Source organism: Saimiri boliviensis, chromosome 19, assembly GCF_048565385.1.
Source record: "Saimiri boliviensis isolate mSaiBol1 chromosome 19, mSaiBol1.pri, whole genome shotgun sequence".
In the NCBI taxonomy this organism is placed as follows: Eukaryota; Metazoa; Chordata; class Mammalia; order Primates; family Cebidae; genus Saimiri; species Saimiri boliviensis.
In genome coordinates, this window is record NC_133467.1 from 17,193 (window position 1) to 35,720 (window position 18,528).

General features: G+C 41.2%; 1 long non-coding RNA gene across 1 annotated transcript in view; it reads right to left on the reverse strand.

Annotated features, from left to right (window-relative positions):
* Window positions 1-6,604: 6,604 nt before the first annotated feature.
* The window catches only part of LOC141582199 (uncharacterized), a 49,289-nt gene continuing 37,365 nt past the window's right edge, over window positions 6,605-18,528 (reverse strand). The window contains exons 3-4 of the long non-coding RNA XR_012515007.1: window positions 10,719-10,805; window positions 6,605-7,408 (exon numbers count right to left, since the gene is read on the reverse strand). This is a non-coding gene — a long non-coding RNA (uncharacterized LOC141582199). The remainder of the gene's footprint in view (window positions 7,409-10,718; window positions 10,806-18,528) is intronic.

Genomic DNA, 18,528 nt, shown 5'->3' on the forward strand with positions numbered 1-18,528 from the left:
GTGTATTTTGTCTTTTTAAAAATTTTAGTTTTTGGCCAAGCACAGTTGTTCACACCTGTGATCCCGATCTTTGCACTCTGAGAGACTGAGGTGGGCAGATCACCTGAGGTCAGGAGTTTGAGGACAGCCAGGCCAACATGGTGAAACCCCGGCTCTATTAAAAGTACAAAAATTAGCTGGGCATGGTCCCATGTGCCTGTAATCTCAGCTACTTGGGAAGACGAAACAGAAGAATGACTTGAACCCAGGAGGCGAAGGTTGCAGTGAGGTGAGATCACACCACTGTACTGCAGCCTGGGTAGAGTTAAAAAAAAAAAAAAAGAAGCCAGGCGCGGTGGCTCAAGCCTGTAATCCCAGCACTTTGGGAGGCCGAGGCGGGTGGATCACGAGGTCGAGAGATCGAGACCATCCTGGTCAACATGATGAAACCCCGTCTCTACTAAAAATACAAAAAAATTAGCTGGGCATGGTGGCACGTGCCTGTAATCCCAGCTACTCAGGAGGCTGAGGCAGGAGAATTGCCTGAACCCAGGAGGCGGAGGTTGCGGTGAGCCGAGATCGCGCCATTGCACTCCAGCCTCGGTAACAAGAGCAAAACTCCGTCTCAAAAAAAAAGAAAGAAAAGAAAAGAAAAAGAAGACAATTAGGTTTTGTAGAGACAGAAGTCTCCCTGTGCTGTCCAGGTTGGTTTCAAACCTCTGAACTTAAATGATCCTATCACATCAGGATTACAGGTGTGAGGACTCACCCAGCCAACCAACTTGGGAGATTGAAAGAGGCTTAAAAGACATAACAATGCTGGGGAACAGTTATGGGCTAGAGATGCATACTAGGATGGCTCTACTCTAAAGAAACACAAAGACACCAGGTGTGGTGGCTCACACCTGTAACACCAAACACTTTGGGAGGCTGAGAAGGGAGGATCGCTTGTGCCCAGGAGTTTGGGACCAGCCTGGCAACATAGTAAGACCCTGTCTCTACAGGAAAAAAAAAAAAAAAAAAACTTTTTTAAAATTAACCAGGAATGGTGGTGCACGCCTATAGTCCTGGCTACTCAGGAGGCGGAGGGGAGACAATCACTTGAGCCCAAGAGGTCAAGGCTGCAGTGAGCCATGACCACACCACTGCACTCCAGCCTGGGTGACTAAGCAAGAACCTGCCTCAAAAAAAAAGACGAACAGAAAGAAGCAACTACTGTGAATGTCAGGGTTGCGGAACACTTCTGGAGAGAAGGGAGGGGCTGGCATTGTGCCCATCTCCAGCCCCTTCTGGAAGTACAGAGTCTAGCGCAGAAGACAGCAGCACAAGTGGAGATTCAAGCCGCAGCACCAGGAAGTTCCCTTCCACCTTCCCGCCTCCCTGCCCTTTCCTTTGGGGAACGGGAGCTTGATTTTCTTTCTTATTTGCATTTCTAACTAGATAGAGCTTCTGATGGGAGAATTCATATACAGAATGTATAGCATCAACATCCACAGCCAGCTGGAATTGACGGCTTTTTTGATACCCCAGTCAGGCACATCCCGGATTCCTCTGCTAAGTACATCTGGATGTTGCAGCTGTCCAGGATTCTCAGCCACATGCTCGGTGCCCACTCCCAGATCCTGGAAATCCCCTGACATAGCCCTCAAAAGGAGAGACACTCATTCACAATTCCGCATACAAATTGTCTCTATGTGTTTTTTCCTTTTCTTATTATTTTTTTTTTTTTGAAAAAGAGTCACTGTTGATCAGACTGTAGTCCAATGGTGTGATCTCAGCTCACCACAACCTCCACCTCCCAGGCTCAAGCAGTTCTCCTGCCTCAGCCTCCCAAGTAGCTGGAGTTACAGGCACCTGCAACCATGCCTGGCTAATTTTGTATTTTTAGTGGAAACGGTTTCACCATATTCGTCAGGCTAGTCTTGAACTCCTTGTCTCAAGTGATCTGCTCTCCTAGGCCTCCTAAAACACTGGAATTACAGGCATGAGCCACCATGCCTGGCCATTTCTGTGTCACCCCCCCACCAGGCCAGCCTCTGCATGTTTGGGCTTGATGAGACTGTGGCTGTCCAGCTGGCTGCCTATCATCTTTAGTCTCTGTGTCTCCTCGATTCTTCTCAACTGCCCATAATTTTATTTTCTTTTCTTTCTTTCGTTTTTTTCTTGAGATGGAGTTTTGCTCTGTCACCCAGGCTGGAGTGCAATGGCATGATCTTGGCTCATTGCAACCTCTACCTCCCATGTTGGAGCAATTTTCCTGCCTCAGCCTCCCAAGTAGCTGGGACTACAGACACGTGCCACCATGCCGGGCTAAGTTTTGTATTTTTAGTAAGATAGGGTTTCATCATGTTGGTCAGGCTGGTCTCAAACTCCTGACCTCAGGTGATCCACCCACCTCGACATCCTAAAGTGCTGGGATTACAGGCATAAGCCACAGTGCCTGGCCTCAGTTTTTAAACTCAGCCTGAGTGGGCTTCTCTCACTAGCAGCTAAGAGCTCTGACCCCTACGGCCTTCTCCCACCCAGCAGGAGGTGTTTGGATGTTTCTGGATCTAAAATCCAAGTGTCTAAGCCTACCAGTAGTTCCAAGTGCAGATGGTCACACAATTTTTTGACTTTACAATAGCACAAAAATGATCACATTCACTAGAAACTCTGCTTCCAGTACCGATACAACCTGTCTGTTTTTCACTGTTAGTATTCAATAAATTGCATGAGGGCCAGGCACAGTGGCTCATGCCCTTAATCCCAGTACTTCAGAAGCCTGAGGTGGGAGGATCGCTGGAACCCAGGACTTTGGGACCAGCCTGGGAACATAGTGACACCCTGTCTCTATAGAAAAGATAAAAATTAGCCACATGAAATTGTGTGCACCTGTAGTCCCATCTACTTGGGAGGCCGAGGCAGGAGGGGTCACTTGAGCCCAGGAGATTGAGGCTGCAGTGAACTATAGTTATGCCACTGCACTCCAGCCTGGGTAACAGAGCAGGACCTCATCTCTTAAAAAAATAAAAAATTTTGGCTTATGCCTGTAATCCCAGCACTTCGGGAGGATGAGGTGGCTGGATCGCGACGAGGTCAGGAGTTCAAGACCAGCATGACCAACACGGTGAAACCCCATCTCTACAAAAAATACAAAAATTAGCTGGGTGTGGTGGCATGCATCTGTAATCTCAACTCTGGAGGCTGAGGCAGGAGAATTGCTTAGAACCTGGGAGGTGGAAGTAGCAGTGAGCCGAGATTGCACCATTGTACTCTAGCCTGGGAGACAGAGAAAGACTCGGTCTCATAATAAATAAATATGTAAATAAAAATTTAAAAGTAGGTAAACAATTGCTTCACGAGGACAGCATTTCTGTTTGGGATGATGAGAAAGTATAGAAACAGATGGTAGTGATTGTTGCACAATATTGTGAAGCTACCAAATGCCACTGAACTGTACACTTAAAGGTGGTGCATTTATCCAAGTTTATTATCTATTTCTACAAACATTCACGAAGGCTGGACCCCTGAAATGTCAAAGTCATGATCCACGGTGGGGAAGGGTGAGTGGGTTTTGTTCTCCTTTTAGTACTGCTCGGTTTTTTCTCAACCTAACGTCAGCTGGGCTCACATCCAATGCTTGGTAGGGTAGGCGTATTACGTGCATTTGCGGGACGGGTATGGTGGCTCACACATGTAATCCCTGTGCTTTGGGAGGCTGAGGTGGGCAGATTGCCTAAGCTCAGGAGCTCAAGACCAGCCTGGGCAACATGGTGAAACCCCGTCTCTACTAAAAATACAAAAATTAGCTAGGTGTGGTAGGGTGCCTGTAGTCCCAGCTACCTGGTAGGCTGAGGCAGGAAAATCGCTTGAACCCGGGAGGCAGAGGTTGCAGATAGTGAGCCAAGATGGAATCACTGCACTGCAGCCGAGGCAACAGAGCCAGACTCCACCTCCAAAAATAAAAATAAATAGGACAGGTACAATAGCTCATGCCTGTAATCCCAGCACTTTAGGAGACTGATATAGGCAGACTACCTGAGGTCAAAAGGTCGCGACCATCCTGGCCAACATGGTGAAACCCAATCTCTACTAAAAATACAAAATTTATTCAGTGCTCATGCCTGTAATGCCAGCCACTCTGGAGGCTGGGGCAGGAGAATCACTGGAACCTGATAGGCAGAGGTTGCAGTGAGCCAAGACTGCACCACTGCACTCCAGCCTGGATGACAGTGTGAGACTCTGTCTCAAAAAATAAATGAATGCATTTTCAACTTAGGATATTTTCCCTTTTTTTTTTTTTTTTTTTCAGAGACAGGATCTCTCTGTGTTGCCTAGGCTGGTCTTGAACTCCTGGGATCAAGCAATCTTTCCACATTGACCTCCCAAAGTCAGACGTGAGCTACTGGGATTACAGGCATGAGCTACTGCATTTGGCTGCTATTACCAATTTATAATAGATTTATGGGGACTTGACCCCATCATGAGTCAAGGAGCATCTGTAATCATGCTGAAAATGGGGATGGCTGGTGTGAGGATATGGGGGAGTGTCACAAAACACAAGGGGATCAGGGCCTGCAGGGGGACACCACAGCCTGCCTCTGGCTCAAACTCAGGGCTCCCTCCTCGTCTCCTGCTGCAGGACAGACGTCAGGCTTGCAGCTCTGCAAATCCACGTTGTCTGCACTGCACGACTTCAAATCCACAGCTGGGGGTTGTGGATGATGTTGGAGCAGGAGCAGGGTAGAAGGGACACATCAGGGGTTGCACCTGTAGCCACAATGGCAGAGCAAGTTCGTTTTCTTTTTTCTTTCTTTCTTTTTTTTGAGATGAAGTTTCGCTCTTGTTGCCCAGGCTGGGCATGACCTCGGCTCACCACAACCTCAGCGTCCCATATTCAAGTGATTCTCCTGCATCACCCTCCTGAGTAACCAGGATTACAGGCATGCATTAGCAAGCCTGGTAAATTTTGTATTTTTAGTAGAGATGGTTTCACCATGTTGGCCAGCTGGTCTCAAACTCCTGACCTCAAATGGTCCACCTGCCTCCACCTCCCAAACTGCTGGAATTACAGGTATGAGCCACCGCACCTGGCCCTAGTTTCTCCGCCCTGCCTGCTGGCTCTGCACAGCCTCAGCTTCTCTTCCCCCGACCCCTAGGTGATAGTGAGCAACCCCCACTCCCTGAGGTTCTAGGCCAGCTCCCATGAGAGCCGTTACAAGTTACATGGGAACACCAGATACAATCTGGTGAGCTATGTCCCCACCAAACCTCACCGCATGTGAAACCCCGTCTCTACTAAAAATAAAAAAATCAGTAGGCCATGGTGGCATGTGCCTATAATCCCAGCTACTCAATAGGCTGAGGTAGGAGAATCACTTGAACCCTGGAGGCAGAGGTTGCAGTGAGCTGAGATTGTACCACTGCACTCCAGCCTGGGTGATAGAGTAAGATCCCATCTCAATCAATCAATCAATCACATAAGTAAGTAAGTATACATGGGAGATTCCTGCATGGCATGACAGGGAGGAGCCTAACCCAGCCTGAGGCAGGGATGGAGATCTGAGTTAGCAGAGTAAACTGAGGCATAAGGATTTAGTGGGGGCAATTGCCACGGGGCAGGGGCCTAACCAGCTGCAAGTCAGCAACAGCAAACTTCTTTGACCAGGCTCATCACATCTAGATGAGTGAGAAAAACAATCACTCCTCACTGTGTGTCCCCAGAACTCTGGGAGCAGTGAGTGGGAGCCATCATACTGGGGCCATTGTTTCCGTGAGCTTCCAGAAGCCTTATACAGGCAGTGGGATTAGAATGGAGCAGGGCTTGGCTGAGCGCAGTGGCTCAAGCTTGGAATCCCAGCACTTTGGGAGGCCAAGGTGGGTGGATGGCCTAGGGTCAGGAGTTGGAGACCAGCCTGGCCAACATGGTGAAACCCCAGCTCTACTAAAAATACAAAAATGAGCCAGGTGTGGCAGCACTCACCTGTGGTCCCAGCTACTCAGGCAGATGAAACAGAAGAATCTCTTGAACCTGGGAGGTGGAGGTTGCAGTGAGCCAAGATTGCATCACTGCACTCCAGACCTGAGTGACAGAGCAAGACTCCATCTCAAAAAAAAAAAAAAAAAAAAAAAAAGGTAGGGGCAAGGGACGGAGTGGGGCTAAGTGGCTTCCAGGTTTACCTCTCCTCCAACACCCCATCTCTCCCACAGTCCTGAGTTGGGGGATGCCCATGGTGTTCCCCAGGTGCACTTGGGATTTTCTCTACTGACCCCACAGGATATTTACATAAAACAGAAGCAGCACTGAGGCAGGACCGGCCCAACTTCACTTCCAGCTATGCTGTCTCCTGGACAGAGGTGGGGACTGGGCTGCCTATGGGAAGTTCTTTAGCAGGAGCAGAGAGAAACAGGGCTGAGATCACAACCCCAGCTGAAGAACAGTAAAACAGGATGACTAGAACACTTTACAAGAGCCAGATGAGGTGGCTCGCACCTGTAATCCCAGCACTCTGGGAGGCCAAGGTGGGCCGATCACCTGAGGCCAGGAGTTTGCGACCAGCCTGGCCAACACGGTAAAACCCTGTCTCTACTAAAAATACAAAAATGAGCCATGTGTGGTGGCCAGTGCCTATAATCTCAGCTACTCAGGAGGCCGACGCATGAGAATGGCTTGAACCTGGGAGGAGGAGGTTGCAGTGAGGCCTGATCATGCCACTGCACTCTAGCCTGGGCGACACAGTGAGACTCCATATCAACAACAATGACAAAACACTTTACAAATGGTGGTCCCTCAAAACACACACAGCATTACCATTTACTCTAACAAAGCCACAGCCATCCATTCCAAAATAACAGAAAGCAGGAACTCAGGGAGGTATTTGCACACCTGTGCTCACAGCAGTGCTATTCACAACAGCCAAAAGGCAAAATCAACTGACGGGTCCACAATTAGATGAAAAGATAAACACAGTGTGATCCATCCGCACAGCAGAATATGACTCAGACTTAAGAAGGAAAGGAGGCCGGGCGAGGTGGCTCACACCTGTAATCCCAGCACTCTGGGAAGTCACGGTGGGTAGAGACTCTGTCTCGAAAAAATAAATACATACAAATAAAGAGAAATAACAAAGGAAGTGAGAATATATTGTGAGTGACTCTAATAAGTAAGGACTGAAAGCATTCTCAGCTACTGATAGCATTACTACCAACCAGTTCAGTTATGTTCCTTTTCCCAGCTGGGAAGACCTGCACTTGTCCCCAAGGGCTCACCTTTCTGTACACCAGACAAGCGATGGCCGACTGCAGCCTCATCTGCAGCACCTTGAGCCAGTACGTGTTCTGCTGCTTAAACAGCATTTGCAGGCAGGCCGAGAGGAACATCAGCACTGCGAGGAGGTAGTGCTTCCAGGCCGGAGGCTTGAGATCACCAATAAACTCCAGGAAAAGGCTGGCAGGGGAAGGAGGGAGAAGGTACAGCTGGTGAGAGGAGGTGCCCATGTGTGTTGCTTTTGCACAAACCAGGCCAGGTGTGGGGGATGAGTCAACTTTTTCACAATCATGATCTCGGTTATGTCCCCCACTGTACGTGCTTCTTTTCAATCTTACTGCAGCTCCTCAAGATCAAGAGATGGTGTTTTTCTTCCCCCTTGTTATGGGCTAAACTGTATCATCGCAAAATTTGTATGCTGAAGCCCCAACCCCCGGTATGTCTGAATGTGACTGTATTTGGAAATAGGGCCTTTAAAGAAGCAATAAAGTTAAAACGAGGTCATTAGGCTAGGCCCTCATCCAGTCTGACTGGGGTCCTTACAAGAGGAGAAAACGTACGCACACAGGGAGACACCAGGGCACACACAGAGGAAAGACCATATGAACCAACTTGTGGATACCTGATCTGGAATGTCCAGCCTCCAGAATCATGAGAAAAATACATTTCTGTTGTTGAAGCTACTCAGTCTGTGATGCTCTGTTACAGCAGATGAGCAGACACCACTTGAATCTGGGCTGGCCACAAAACCACCTTTGACCAACAGGGTAGAGTGGCTTTTGGCCTATTGCTTAGAAGCCTCCGAAGCAGCCACATGAACAATCTGAGCTAGCTTTTTGGAGGATGGGAACCCACATGGAACAGAAAGCCATCCCAGATTCAGACACACAACTGCAGGCACATGAGAAAACCCAGCCAAGAAAAGAAGCACCACCCAGCTGAGCCCAGTCCACATACTACATGTTCTCACAAGTAGAAGCTCAACATTAAGTACACATGGACACAATAGACACCGGGACTTATTTGAGGATGAAGAAAAGAAGAGGGTCAGGTCTGAAAAACTACCTATAAGGTACAGTGCCTACCACATAGGTGACTAAATAATCTGTACTACAATCCCCAGTGACACTTATATAATAAACCTGCACAGGTACCTCTGAACCTAAAATAAAAGTTTTTAAAAAAACAAACTGATAAACTAAATCAAAGGGAGCATAAGGAAAGGAAAATGTGAGATAAAAACAGAAAAATAGTAGATATAATAAATACTTTGGTACCTTAAAAAAAAGGAAATAGACAAATTAATAAGAAGGGAAATAAGCATAAAAGCAAAAAAAGACAATAAAAAATTATGTTATCTCTAATTATGAGGGACTATTTTGCACAACTCTGTGCACATACATTTGAAATCTGCATTTATTACTATCCAATTCAACTTCTAAATTATAAAAATGTCCTACATCTGCACTGTTCAATATGTAGCCACTAGCTGCGTGTGTTGAGTGAATACTTGTACACTTAAATGTGGCTCATGTGACTGAGAAACTAAATTTTTTCTAATTATTAATTTATTTAATTTCTAATTATAATTTTATTATAATTGGTTTAAATTTGAACAGTCTCATGCAGCTAGTGGCTATTGTATCAGAAAGCATAGAAGAAAATGAAATTGAAATTTTCTTAAGACAGTGTTATTTACCTAAGTTAAATCCAAAGAATATTTATTTAAAAAACAAAAAACTTAAAGAGACCAACTCTATAAAAGAAATAAAGTTATTAAAGAATCTCATTCTCTCCCTCTGACACACACACACACACACACACACACGCACACAGGTGTTACAAGGAAAAGGAAAGCTCTTCTTTATAACACAGAACAGGACTTTGACAAACTACTACTCATGGCCCAAATCCTGCTGCAGACCACTTTCCTGCAGTCCATGAGCTAATAATTTTTACACAGCTAAAGAAGAAATAGAATATGTAACAGAGACCATATGTGGCCCACAAAGCCTAAAAGACTTAGAATGTGGCTCTTTACTGGAAAAATCTACTGGCCCCTGATCTAGAAAAATGTCTGAATTTTGGCCAGGCGCAGTGGCTCAAGCCTGTAATCCCAGTACTTTGGGAGGCCGAGGTGGGTGGATCACGAGGTCGAGAGATCGAGACCATCCTGGTCAACGTGGTGAAACCCCGTCTCTACTAAAAATACAAAAAATTAGCTGGGCATGGTGGCGCATGCCTGTAGTCCCAGCTACTCAGGAGGCTGAGGCAGGAGAATTGCTTCAACCCAGGAGGCGGAGGTTGCGGTGAGCCGAGATCGTTCCATTGCACTCCAGCCTGGGTAACGAGAGCGACACTCTGTCTCAAAAAAAAAAAAAAAAAAAAAAGTCTGAATTTTAAAAATACCATTTTGCAAATACCACCAAGGTAATATGAGATTCTGGCATGAAATTACTCCTAGCACTATACACTAACATACTGTTAGGAAAAGGACATTCATATATCTCTATTATCCATCAAATGTTTATTAAGTATGGAATTTAAATCAAAGAGATGAAACTTAGCTTCACAAATATTGAAATACAGTGACATTATAAACTTCCCAATACAATGCAATGAGAAACATAATATTTGCCTAAACATTTTGTCTAATCCAGAAGAACAGTTAGATGAATTCAGTTTGAGAAATATTCTATGAGACAATTGGTCTGGACTCTTCAAAAATGTCAAGGCTGTAAAAGATGAGGGAGAAGGGTGGAGGGGAAACAATATTCTAGACTGATGAAAATAATAAACATGACAAAAAAATCCAGTATAAGATCCCTGACTAATATAAAGAATATTTGAGAGCAAGTGGAGACATTTAAACTTAGACTGTATACTACATAATATTAATTATCAGTAGCAAATGTCTTGTGATTGTTATTTTAGTAATATAAAAGAATGTGCTAATTTTGGGAAAAATTCCTTAAGTATTTTTGTATAATCTTGATGTCTGCAGTTTGCTTTCAAGCAGTTCAGAGCTCCCCAAAATGTGTGTGTGCATGTATATGTACGTGTATGTAAGAGAGAGAAAATGAGTGTGTATGTGAAGAAGAAAAGAGACAAAGAGACACACAAAGCCAATCCCAGAAAATGTTAATCTGTGAATCTAAATAAAGGGCGCATGTGTCTTCACAGTACTTCTTTTTCAACTTTTCTGTTTGATGTCAAAAGTTGGAAGAATTTTTTTAAAGGCACTTGTTTATTCAGGGTGAACATGATTTTCAAATTTCCTTGCTAGATGTTGGTTTCCTGTAGTTGTTAATACTTTTGTGCCACCTGATTGCCTTATGACAAAATAAACTTAGCTATGAAAGAAAAACTGTCTGTGTGGCCATAAAGCCAAACAATTGCTTCACTGAATAGGAAAAGAAAGTATGAAGTTTATTGCAAGTAATATTGTTATAAACTGTTATTCTCCTCATACAGTATAACCAATGATTACCTTGTCATGATACTCAGCATCTACTAATAAGGAGAGACCAACGGGCAGTATTTATACACAATGACACTGAGACCAATTCCTTGTAGCCTGAAAAACAATATGGCAAACATTAAGAGAAGGTACAGGAGGTGTGTTTTCATGATTTACAGGACAAAGAAATCACACAATCTTCTTCTACTAGATGATTAACTATTCTGGGAAACATATACTCAGGTTTATAGTTATAATAGACAAGAATACAAGGTGCATAAGCAACCCTGTCATCTTTCATTATTACAATCTTGCCAATCTGCAATGAAGCAAAAAATGACACATGTAGATAGGGGCATTGGCCTAAGAGGAGGAAGACCAGAGTGATGGCTTCAGCTCTGCTTCCAAAGCAGAGCTCTAAAGGCTCTTCCACATCAAAGTCTCCTCCTTGGGAGACCAATGGACCAGACCAGGAATCCTTTTGTCTTCTTCACTCCCACTGGGACTTGCTCATTTACCCTTTCTCCTATCTCTTTGTCCTCTTGATGTTAAGTGCTACCTTGTTTGTTGTGAAATATTTAACCTATAATATTTATATATTGGTTAAATATACTATTATGTATGGTATGCAATATAGACTGACTTGTCGAATGGATTGAGTCTGTGTTGCCCATGGCTCTGACTATGGAGTGAAGGGGAAGTGCTAAGGAGAACTGTCTCCTTGGGAACTCCTTGTAGCTTATGGCTTTTGTGATTAGAAATTCTCTGGAGAACTAAGAGAATTAGGATGAGTTCTTCTTCAATAGAAGTCTGACGTGTGGAAAGACACACATGTATGAACCAGGATACCTCTAACCTTGCACTGCTGATGACATGGGGCTTTGAGAAAAAATTGCCTGAATTACTGAGGACATAGATGCCACCAAGTGAGGTATGGGTTAAATCAAGCAGAGTAAGACCATAGGTGAGTAGAATGCTTTGGAAATTGATTATTAGATTAACTCGGAGTTAATTTAGAACACTTGTCAATCTATTCAGTTGTGTGTGTGTGTGATTTTTTAAGTACATAGGCAAATTTTCTTTCCTGAATAGGCACAGTCTCCAGAACGTTACTGAATCTTCCTTTGATCATTTTACATTTTATAATATTTCTGAGTCATTATTTTAAACATTATTACCTCTGAATAGGGATTGTAAATATGGGATGTGAACACTGGATTGAATCTGTACAGGATTCATGCATCCCTGGAAGGTGATTTTTGGAGGGACATAAATCTCGAGTGTGAACTAGTTTCTACTCTTTGTCTCCTTCTCATGAAATATGAGTGTAGCAACAACAACAACAAAAATTAAATTGAGGATTCTGGTTAGTTTGGGTTCATAAATTTATCAAATTCTTACATATTTTGCTTTAAATCAAAGTGAATGAAATTAAATCTATATCCCCTAGTCTAATTCCCTTTAGTGAGACTGCATTCTTTCAACAGCTATTAGGGAAAGATTATTTTTTGCCCACACATTTTCAAAGAAGTTTCTGGAGCTTACAACACACTGGCCATCATTTAAACTATAAGAATTCAGAAGCAGAAATTCTACTCACAACTGAACTTCACTGAGTTGGCTGACATGGTGTTTTAAATTCTAATTCTGCTATAGAGCAAACCCAGATTGAAAAGCTGAAGACAAGTCATACGTATTGTTTGTACTGGGAGACTGCATCATTAGCAGAGTCTTTGATACACAACGGCAAGTTCTGTTTAAGATGTTTATGCTCCCAGGAGTTTTTCCTAGCGTTCTTCCATTAGACGATATGTACACAGAGCAGTGTTCACAAACTCTGAGTGACATTGACATTAATTTCTAATAATGTTTAGAAACATTTGTAAAATTTCTAAACATTATTAGAACAATAGGGCCCCATCCTCCAGTATACAATGCGCATGCTAAATCAATGACCATTATTTGATGCACTATCCCACCAAGAAAAAATATATGGGTCTCAGAATTAAGGCATGGAAGCCACAATGGCTCTGTTACTATCACCCCCAGTAACCCACTTCTGGAATGTGTGCTTCCCATTTCCACAATTCTGGGCACCACAGGTGTCGAGAACTCTTCCACCAGCAGATAGAAAATACGGCTGCGACTTTTAACATTCTGGGCACTTTGTGTTCAGGTCCAACAACAACAACAACAACAACAAACAGAATAGGGATAATTGCTGTCCTGGAAATGGTACATGGCCTAGTCATCAGGAGGAAAGCTGCTATTACACATTTGAGAAGTGAGCAATCAGCTTAACACCAAGGTGGTTCGCAGACATTAGTATTTCATCATCTAATTTTAATCATAAACCCATAATTGCCATAGCCATAGCCTAAGAAAAGTAAACATGAACTTGGCCCCCACAGGAAGGAAGTTGTGGGCTACCCACAAAGTTAGCATCCTTCTATCATTATAAGAACTAAGATGAAGGGCTCTAGAATGAATCAGAGAGTTTAGCCTAGAACTCTGCCTCCCCAGTAGCAGCTGGGGCTGCAATTTCTCCTACTAACCTTTTTCCCTTATAACCTTACAAGTTTCTTCAAAGAGAAAGTCCCACCAGAGTCCTAAAGGAGGCACCCTGAGAAATTATATGAAACAAACGGCCATAGAAATATGGAGGAATTGTCATAAATACTGCAGTGCCCAGATCTCTCTGCCCTATTTCCTTCAAGACTCAAGGACATGTACCCCGAGCTGGGTATGACCTCGCTGAAAGAGATTACCTCTTCTCCAGTGAATCCCTACCCAAGTACTGGAGATAAACAATAAGCTCCTCTCCCCAAAGAGGAACAACTCTGCGAGGCTACCCAAGCTTCAGGGCTCCCTCTGGAGTCAGCTGCATCCCTGTTGCAATGCATCACAGCTGCAATTCTTCCTCTGTCCAACCCTAATTCTTTCCTTTCCCCACACCCCAAGTGCTGAGCCCAAGTCCACTCCCTGAGAAACATCCTTTACACTCATTTCCATCTGAGTCTGTTTTCTGCGGTAGTCAATCTACAACAAACTTTAAGTATCCCTGGCATACTAACAGCAAAAAGTTAATATTGCTATTTTACTTGCACCATAATTTTTTTTATCACTTTGCAGTATTTTTTCTCTTAGTGTCATCTAAGAGCAAAGAAAATTCTTCAATCAAATGTGTTTATACCCTAACAAGAGCTGTACTATACAAAATTATTTTTAAATATATAAGATATCTTTGATTTCTCCAATATAAATACATGTTTAACATGGCCAAACAATGTTAAGACAAACAGAAAAAAAGGAAATTTGATTATGGAATAAAATATTTGGGTACTTGAAGCAAAGAAATGGCTAAAATGTTAATTGTACTTAATTGGCATATAACCTGAGACTGAGCCAATATATCAGAAATCAAGGGACTTCTATACTCTGATCAAATTGTAATACCATTTACTAGGCTTTCTTTCTCATTTTCTTCTCCCTTTATTTGCTCTTCTCTTTATCTCTGGAACGTTTTTAAGCCTGAAATCCCAGTAGCTGTATTTTCCTACCCACTGTTATTTGTCTCTGAAACCTGTCTACCATCCTGGATGTGCCTGATCCTTTATTAACTATCTGCTGACTTGAGGCAGCTGCTGCCTAGTCCTGAAGTATCTAGCAGTGTCCAGTATCTGCCTTGGACTCCTTGGCCTGGGTAAATTTTATTTTTTCTTAATGGAGAATGCAATGGAGTCACAGCTTACTCCTGGGTTAGGTTCTAACATTAGTCTATTAGGTGAAGAAAACTGTGTAGATCACTGATAACACTCTTGCAAATCTTATCAGATAAGAAAAAAGGAAATGTATCTCAAAAATGCCTCATTGCTGTTTTTTTTTTTACCAGCGTTTGAATCAATCACTATGAAATGTTTGGTTTTCATTTAAGGTAATACATTATTCAAATCAGTGCTGTGTTTAAATACAAAAGTTCCACTTAGCTTAGCAAGATGCTGACATTTTAAAAGGCATGAGGGAAAGGCCGTTCCTGTTCATTGAAGGAACTCACTGGAAGATTCCCCTGCATGATTTAAAGTATTACTTTTCCATGATCTTTTATTTTTGTAGCTATTATACATAATTCTTTGTAGTTTATTTACCAATAATATTTGTATATTTTTATGGCATACATGTGATACCTTGATACACTCATGGAATGTATAATGGATCAAATCAGGTTATTGATCAAGTATTTAGGATACTCATCACCTCAAATATTTATCATTTATTTGTGTCGGGAACATTTCAAATCTTCTAGCTATTTTGAAATACATATTGTTAATTATAGTCACCCTACTGTACTATCGAACACAGGTATTTATTTCTTCTAATTAATGTTTGCAACCATTGACTAACCTCTCTTTATCCCCTCCAACACACATAAACCCATCCCAGTCTCTAGTAACCATCATTTTACACTCTACCTTCATGACATCAGCATTTTTTGGCTCCAACATATGAGTGAGAACATGTATTACTTGTCAGGGTCTGCCTTATTTCTCTTACTTTAATGGCCTCCAGTGTCATCCATGTTGCTGCAAATGAAAAGATTTTTATTCTCTCTTATGGCTGAATGGAATTCCCTTGTGTATATATACCACATTTTCTTTACCATTCATCTGTTGATGGACACGCAGGTTGACTTGATATTCTAGCTATTGTGAACAGTGCTGCAATAAACATGGGGTTGCAGGTCTCCCTTTGATATACTGATTCCCTTTTCTTTGGAGAAATAACCAGGAGTTATAACCATATGATTTCTGGATCATATGGTTGTTCCACTTTTAGTTGTTTGAGAAATCTCTGTACTGTTTACCTTCATAGCTGTACTAAATTACACTCCCATCAACAGTACGTAAGAGTTCTCTTTTCTCAGCATCCTTGCAAGAATTTATGGTCTTTTTAATAATAGCACTCCTAACTGGGGAATATGACAACCCTGATTATTAGTGATGCTGAGATTATTTTTATAGACCTGTTGGCCATTTATACTTTAATTCTTATAAATTAAAAACACACATACAATACAACCCAGTCAGTTAGGCATGGATATGATAACTATGAGATCGACTAACCCTGGGAAGTGGCAGGACCTGACCTATGCAAATGCCATATCTTCCTGAACCCTTCCTCCAGAACTACTTTCATGTGACTAACTGTTTCCACTCTTTCATACTCTTTCTGTTTACACATTTCCACCCACTTTCATGTTCCTAACCACTCCATTTTAATCTCACTGCACGACTGATTTTCAGCTTTGCTATTCTATGTGAACGATGACCCCAAAAGGGACTTCCAATCTGTTTAGCTACTAGATGATGATACAGAATAGAGAAATAAACATAACATTGAATTCACATAACTGTATTAGCCTTTTACAAATCAGATCAACCATGGCAATGAACTCTCACCATCCATCTTTTGGTTGATTAATATTATAAGCAAATCTATTCCTCTGGGCAGACATTAAACATGAGAAAAATTAACAAAGCTGCACTAATACAATCACAAGGTCAGTAATTTATAATCTGAGAAAAGGAACTGGTAAACCACATTTTAATTATACAGTTTCATCATGACGCATTACTTATGTGACATTTTAAAATTTGTTCACACAATAATCCAGACAAGAAGGTTGTAATAAATCATAACCAGATAACTTACACCAGCATACTTTTCTCTCAGCGTATTTCTTCCTAGCCTACTGGACATTTGTAAGAATATCCCTGGGGTCAGATATATTCATACTCATTCATTTACCAAGCTGTACAAGTATTTTTAAATATATTACTTTAATATGTTACCAATCAGAGAACAAGTTAGTCAGTAAACAAATAAATGGCTGAAAATATTACTGTGTATTCATGGATTTCATATTTGTTTCCAGGTTGCAATGCATGAAAAGGTAGAGAGTAACTTAGAAATTAAAACCTGTTAAATTCAGGAACATGCTGGATAATTTTAAAAGTTGGAACAGCTATAAAAATGTAAAGCCATGTTTCATTTGGGAAAAATTAAAGTTCCTAATAAGAGCATTAATAATGTGAAAATGAATTTCTATCACTTGTGTTTTGACAGATCTTAAATTCATTATTGTCAATGTGCTTTCTTTTGGAAACAGTTCTAGTGATAAATCTAGTTTTAAAACACTTAAGACGTGCTCAACCCTTTGACATTCTGGTCATCATGTTTCTTTACCAAGCTGGACACTTGAAAAGAAATGCTATTTAACCAGTTGTCTGTGTTTTTTGTTTTTTGTTTTTTGTTTTTTTTTTAAAAGCAAATTTAAAAAAGAAGCCCATTAAAACATTAAAAAGTATTCTCACATGCATTAGCATACATTAGCATATCTGATTATCTAAAGACAATTTATTTGGACAGATATTATCCCAATTTATAGTTGAAGATACTAATATCAGAGAGGTTTAGATTTGCCCAAGGTCACAGTTTTAATTCCGAAAAGCTTCCAATATCATGTTTAGCTTTTATACCACCATACAACTGCTACAATGGAGCAAATGCACTTTGTTTACACTGCTATCACTAAGCCACGGAGCAGTGTCTGACCCCAAGTAGTTTAATCAATCTTTTGTAAATGAATGACCAGAGAAATGACTGAATGTCTGAGTCACTGTTGGGTTCCATAGGAGAGGTGATTTAGCTACCCTTTGGCAGGAAATGAATCCTTGCAGCTCATTACAGTGGCAGCTACAGCTCTAGAGATCTCATAAATTTTGAAGGTTCCTAAAACATAAACACCTGAACTCCCAGTTGTAAGCTTCATTTAGAAATTTTCACCTCTTCTATGTGAGTGCAGTTAAGTTGGATATAATGATGAGATGTTTCACATAAGCCTCATGGTGACCCCAAGGCAAACATCTATAGTAGATACAAAATAGAGAAAAAAATAATCAAAGCATACTACTACAGAAAATTACATAATTACAAAGAAAGACTGCAAGAAGAAAGAAATAATCTATAAAATATCCAGACAACAATAAATAAAATATCTATAGTAAATCTTTACCAATCAATAATTACTTTAAATGTAAATGGTCTAAAATTAATAAAATATACAGTGCAGCTACATAAATTTAAAACAGACCCAACTACATGCTGCCTAAAAGAGACTTATTTCACTTGTAAAGAAACACGTAGACTGAAAATGAAATGATGAAAATAGATATCCCATACAAATGGAAATCAAAATAGAGAAGGAGTAGCTGTTTCCCACATAAAATAGGCTTTATATTCAAAACTGTAAGAAAAGAAAATATAACAATTATAAATACATATGCACCACCCAACATCAGAGCACCTAAATGTATAAAGCAAATATTAACAGATATGAAGGGAGAGATAGACGGCAATACAATAATTGAAGGAGATTTCAATATTACACTTTCAGCAACAGGAAGATGATTAAGGAGAAAATTAATAAGAAAATGTTGGACTTCACCTATACTTTTTTTGTTCATCTATACTTTCAATCAAATGGACCCAAGAGATATATGTAGAACATTCACAGGATACATATTCTCCTCAAGCCCAAATGAAACATTCTCCAGGATAGAGCATATGTTAGATCACAAAACAAGATTAACGAATATAAGATTAAAAATATATCAAAATCTTTTCTGATTATAATGGTATAAAAGTAGAAATTAATAACAGGAAAAAAAGACCTGGAATATTCTCAAATATAAGAAATCAAAAACCATGCATCTGAACAGCCAATGTGCCAAAAAAAAAAAAAAAAAGGAATTACAAGGAAAATTTATAAATATACAGAGAT